Here is a 6,178-nt window from a genome sequence, read left to right on the forward strand (position 1 = left end):
GCAGTCTGAGGCCCTTCAGGCAAGACTGGACTGACTTTTCTGTGAGCTTGGTGAGTTATTAATAGTCTGAGCCAGGTCATGCATCTTACTTCCTTTCTCTTTCTGTGTGTACGTCCCAGAAAACAGTTTTAAATCAATCTGCTCTTCTTTCTGCTGATTCAAAGAGTGGACTCGCCAGTTTGGCACAGAACCGACTACTTCTGCTCTCTGACGCCCTCAGTCTATCGCACTGAGCATGACTGGACACTCCAGTACATTAACACCACACTGAGAGAGAGAGGGGTTCATACAGACACACTGACTGGACACTACAGTACATTAACACTGCACTGAGAGAGAGAGGGGTTAATACACACACACTGACTGGACACTCCAGTACATTAACACTGCACTGAGAGAGAGAGGGGTTCATACAGACACACTGACTGGACACTCCAGTACATGAACACTGCACTGAGAGAGAGAGAGGGGTTAATACAGACACACTGACTGGACACTCCAGTACATTAACACTGCACTGAGAGAGAGAGGGGTTCATACACACACACTGACTGGACACTCCAGTACATTAACACTGCACTGAGAGAGAGAGGGGTTCATACAGACACACTGACTGGACACTCCAGTACATTAACACTGCACTGAGAGAGAGGGGTTCATACAGACACACTGACTGGACACTCCAGTACATTAACACTGCACTGAGAGAGAGGGGTTCATACAGACACACTGACTGGACACTCCAGTACATGAACACTGCACTGAGAGAGAGGGGGGTTAATACAGACACACTGACTGACAGAGAGGGAGACAACAGGAGAAGTTCATACATGAACAGCGATTGACAGAGGGAGAGAGGATGTCAGGAGAGAGGTAGATTGATATACAGTCAAGTTCAGTACAAAAAGAGCTGGAGAAAGTGGGAGAGAGAGAAATGGACAGAGAGAGAGAGAAAGAGAGAGAAGTATTTGTTTGCTGTCTAAAGAGGTTTTCGCTTCATTAAGATAATAGACTACAATTAGACACCAGCTAATTAAAGCCGATGAAAGTCTGAGAAGGAGGGAGAGGGGACTGGAGAGAGGGAGAGGGGGGGAGGAGAGATCGAGACTCAGAGAGGAGAGACAGAAAGAAGAGGAGGACAGATGGACAGGAGGAAGAGTGAGTTGAAGAGGTGACTGTCCTACAGATAGGTCTACGACACAGCGCTATATTGGAATATACAGAACCACACAGGGCTGTGCTCTAGTGTGCTACAGTACACTGTTGGATATATATATATATTGTATTTTATTTCTCTGTGATACAGTACACTACTGTACTACACTGTGCTGTGTCATACTGTACTGTATTGTATTAGACTGTACTGTACTACACTTTACACTACTGTACTACACTGTGCTGTGTCATACTGTACTGTACTGTATTGTATTAGACTGTACTACACTTTACACTACTGTACTACACTGTGCTGTGTCATACTGTACTGTATTGTATTAGACTGTACTACACTTTACACTACTGTACTACACTGTGCTGTGTCATACTGTACTGTATTGTATTAGACTGTACTACACTTTACACTACTGTACTACACTGTGCTGTGTCATACTGTACTGTACTGTATTAGACTGTACTGTACTACACTTTACCCTACTGTACTACACTGTGCTGTGTCATACTGTACTGTATTGTATTAGACTGTACTACACTTTACACTACTGTACTACACTGTGCTGTGTCATACTGTACTGTATTGAATTACACTGTACTGTACTACACTTTACACTACTGTACTACACTGTGCTGTGTCATACTGTACTGTATTGTATTAGACTGTACTACACTTTACACTACTGTACTACACTGTGCTGTGTCATACTGTACTGTATTGTATTAGACTGTACTACACTTTACACTACTGTACTACACTGTGCTGTGTCATACTGTACTGTATTGTATTAGACTGTACTACACTTTACACTACTACACTGTGCTGTGTCATACTGTACTGTATTGTATTAGACTGTACTACACTTTACACTACTGTACTACACTGTGCTGTGTCATACTGTACTGTATTGTATTAGACTGTACTACACTTTACACTACTACACTGTGCTGTGTCATACTGTACTGTACTGTATTAGACTGTACTGTACTACACTTTACACTACTGTACTACACTGTGATGTGTCATACTGTACTGTATTGTATTAGACTGTACTACACTTTACACTACTGTACTACACTGTGCTGTGTCATACTGTACTGTATTGTATTAGACTGTACTACACTTTACACTACTGTACTACACTGTGCTGTGTCATACTGTACTGTACTGTATTAGACTGTACTGTACTACACTTTACACTACTGTACTACACTGTGCTGCGTCATACTGTACTGTATTGAATTACACTGTACTGTACTACACTTTACACTACTGTGATGTGTCATACTGTACTGTATTGTATTAGACTGTACTACACTTTACACTACTGTACTACACTGTGCTGTGTCATACTGTACTGTATTGAATTACACTGTACTGTACTACACTTTGCACTACATTACTAGCGTTATGCTGTACAGTATTGTATAACATAGCACTGTATAATAGAATGCTGTCAAGTTTTAACAGAATTATTTGACTGAGAGAAACATTGAGCCTCTTCTGGATCGTGTCCAGAGCACAGCCCACACTCCTGTCCCTGGAGCGTTTAACAGACGCTAGCTTCACCATCTCTATAGTACTTCGTCCATGAATCATTTTCCGTCTACAAAGCAGAACTTCAGTGTGACCTGAAGAGCATTTTTTGTTGTTCTGATAGGCCCGGGGTGGTTCCGATGACCTCATTTGGGGCGATGACATCACGTGGGTGTGGCCACATGCCACGAGCGTGGTTTGGTGATGACATCACATGGGCGGTGACCTCACAAGGGCGTGCTTCTGATGACATCATGCCAGGAGGATCTCCATCTTCCCCGCTCGAGCTGCTCTCTGCTGCGGGGGTGTCACAGGATCACAGGGGGTGTCTGAGGGTCACAGGGGAGTCACATGGCCACAGGATCACAGGATCACAGGGGGTGTCTGAGGGTCACAGGGGTGTCACATGGCCACAGGATCACAGGATCACGGGGGTGTCTCAGGGTCACAGGGGAGTCACATGGCCACAGGATCACAGGATCACGGGGGTGTCTCAGGGTCACAGGGGAGTCACATGGCCACAGGATCACAGGATCACGGGGGTGTCTCAGGGTCACAGGGCCACAGGGGGTGTCTCACAGGGGGGTGTCTCGGGGTCACAGGGGTGTGTTTCAGGATCGTGTAACACAGTAACAACATCAACAACAACGGTGCACCAGACAAGAGAAGGCGAGAGCAGACTGTGTCTCACAGGTACAGCTTTAATCGCCCCCCAGGGCGGCGCAGCGGTGAGGCCTGTACAGGAAGCTCCACTCTGCCCCTGCGAATCCACCCCTCACCCACCCTCAGCCCCGTGAGCCTGGCAGAACAACGCCTGGCACTCAGCTGCACACGAGTCCCTGGGCAGCTTATTTCTGAGCACAACTAACAGACGTATTATTTACTGGAGGGCAGAGCCGAGCGCTGAGGCGCTGGGGCCCTGGGTTCAGTTCCTGCGGTGCTGTGTGTGTGGGGGGAGTTTGCATGTTCTCCCTGTTTTTTCGTGTGGGTTTCCTCCCAGACTCCGAAGACATGCTGTCTTCTGGCTCCTGGGAAAAAGCAGGCCCTGGTGTGAGTGTGTGCGCGTCTGTGTGCCCTGTGAGGGACTGGTGTCCCATCCAGGGTGTATCCTGCCTTGCCCCTGTTGCTTGCTGGGATAGACTCAGACTGCCCCATGATCCTGTATTGGAGAAAGTGGGGAGAAAATGGATGGACGGCTTCGTTACTGTTGAAGGGGCTCACAAGTGGAGTCAACCACCTCAACCTGCATTACAAACTGAGGTTGACACCCAGATTTAATAAGATTGGGTGAATGTCAGGATCAATGAGAGTGCGTTAGTGTCAGGGTTAATCAGAGTGGATTAGGGGTGAAAAGAGTGGGTTAGTGTCAGGGTTAATAAGAGTGGATTAGGGGTGAAAAGAGTGGGTTAGTGTCAGGGTTAATAAGAGTGGATTAGGGGTGAAAAGAGTGGGTTAGTGTCAGGGGTAATAAGAGTGGGTTAGGGATGAAAAGAGTGCGTTAGTGTCAGGGTTAATAAGAGTGGATTAGGGATGAAAAGAGTGGGTTAGTGTCAGGGTTAATAAGAGTGGATTAGGGATGAAAAGAGTGGGTTAGTGTCAGGGTTAATAAGAGTGGATTAGGGATGAAAAGAGTGGGTTAGTGTCAGGGTTAATAAGAGTGGATTAGGGATGAAAAGAGTGGGTTAGTGTCAGGGTTAATCAGAGTGGATTAGGGATGAAAAGAGTGGGTTAGTGTGAGGGTTAATAAGAGTGGATTAGGGATGAAAAGAGTGGGTTAGTGTCAGGGTTAATAAGAGTGGATTAGGGATGAAAAGAGTGCGTTAGTGTCAGGGTTAATAAGAGTGGATTAGGGATGAAAAGAGTGGGTTAGTGTCAGGGGTAATAAGAGTGGATTAGGGATGAAAAGAGTGGGTTAGTGTCAGGGTTAATAAGAGTGGATTAGGGATGAAAAGAGTGGGTTAGTGTCAGGGGTAATAAGAGTGGATTAGGGATGAAAAGAGTGGGTTAGTGTCAGGGTTAATAAGAGTGGATTAGGGATGAAAAGAGTGGGTTAGTGTCAGGGGTAATAAGAGTGGATTAGGGATGAAAAGAGTGGGTTAGTGTCAGGGTTAATCAGAGTGGATTAGGGATGAAAAGAGTGGGTTAGTGTCAGGGTTAATCAGAGTGGATTAGGGATGAAAAGAGTGGGTTAGTGTCAGGGTTAATAAGAGTGGATTAGGGATGAAAAGAGTGGGTTAGTGTCAGGGTTAATCAGAGTGGATTAGGGATGAAAAGAGTGGGTTAGTGTCAGGGTTAATAAGAGTGGATTAGGGATGAAAAGAGTGGGTTAGTGTCAGGGTTAATAAGAGTGGATTAGGGATGAAAAGAGTGGGTTAGTGTCAGGGTTAATCAGAGTGGATTAGGGATGAAAAGAGTGGGTTAGTGTCAGGGTTAATCAGAGTGGATTAGGGATGAAAAGAGTGGGTTAGTGTCAGGGTTAATAAGAGTGGATTAGGGATGAAAAGAGTGGGTTAGTGTCAGGGTTAATCAGAGTGGATTAGGGATGAAAAGAGTGGGTTAGTGTCAGGGTTAATAAGAGTGGATTAGGGATGAAAAGAGTGGGTTAGTGTCAGGGTTAATAAGAGTGGATTAGGGATGAAAAGAGTGGGTTAGTGTCAGGGTTAATAAGAGTGGATTAGGGATGAAAAGAGTGGGTTAGTGTCAGGGTTAATAAGAGTGGATTAGGGGTGAAAAGAGTGGGTTAGTGTCAGGGTTAATAAGCGTGGATTAGGGATGAAAAGAGTGCGTTAGTGTCAGGGTTAATAAGAGTGGATTAGGGATGAAAAGAGTGGGTTAGTGTCAGGGTTAATAAGAGTGGATTAGGGATGAAAAGAGTGGGTTAGTGTCAGGGTTAATAAGAGTGGATTAGGGATGAAAAGAGTGGGTTAGTGTCAGGGTTAATAAGAGTGGATTAGGGATGAAAAGAGTGGGTTAGTGTCAGGGTTAATCAGAGTGGATTAGGGATGAAAAGAGTGGGTTAGTGTGAGGGTTAATAAGAGTGGATTAGGGATGAAAAGAGTGGGTTAGTGTCAGGGTTAATAAGAGTGGATTAGGGATGAAAAGAGTGCGTTAGTGTCAGGGTTAATAAGAGTGGATTAGGGATGAAAAGAGTGGGTTAGTGTCAGGGGTAATAAGAGTGGATTAGGGATGAAAAGAGTGGGTTAGTGTCAGGGTTAATAAGAGTGGATTAGGGATGAAAAGAGTGGGTTAGTGTCAGGGGTAATAAGAGTGGATTAGGGATGAAAAGAGTGGGTTAGTGTCAGGGTTAATCAGAGTGGATTAGGGATGAAAAGAGTGGGTTAGTGTCAGGGTTAATAAGAGTGGATTAGGGATGAAAAGAGTGGGTTAGTGTCAGGGGTAATAAGAGTGGATTAGGGATGAAAAGAGTGGGTTAGTGTCAGGGTTAATCAGAGTGGATTAGGGATGAAAAGA

Source organism: Lepisosteus platostomus, chromosome 9 (assembly GCF_059453375.1).
Source record: "Lepisosteus platostomus isolate fLepPlt1 chromosome 9, fLepPlt1.hap1, whole genome shotgun sequence".
NCBI lineage: Eukaryota > Metazoa > Chordata > Actinopteri > Semionotiformes > Lepisosteidae > Lepisosteus > Lepisosteus platostomus.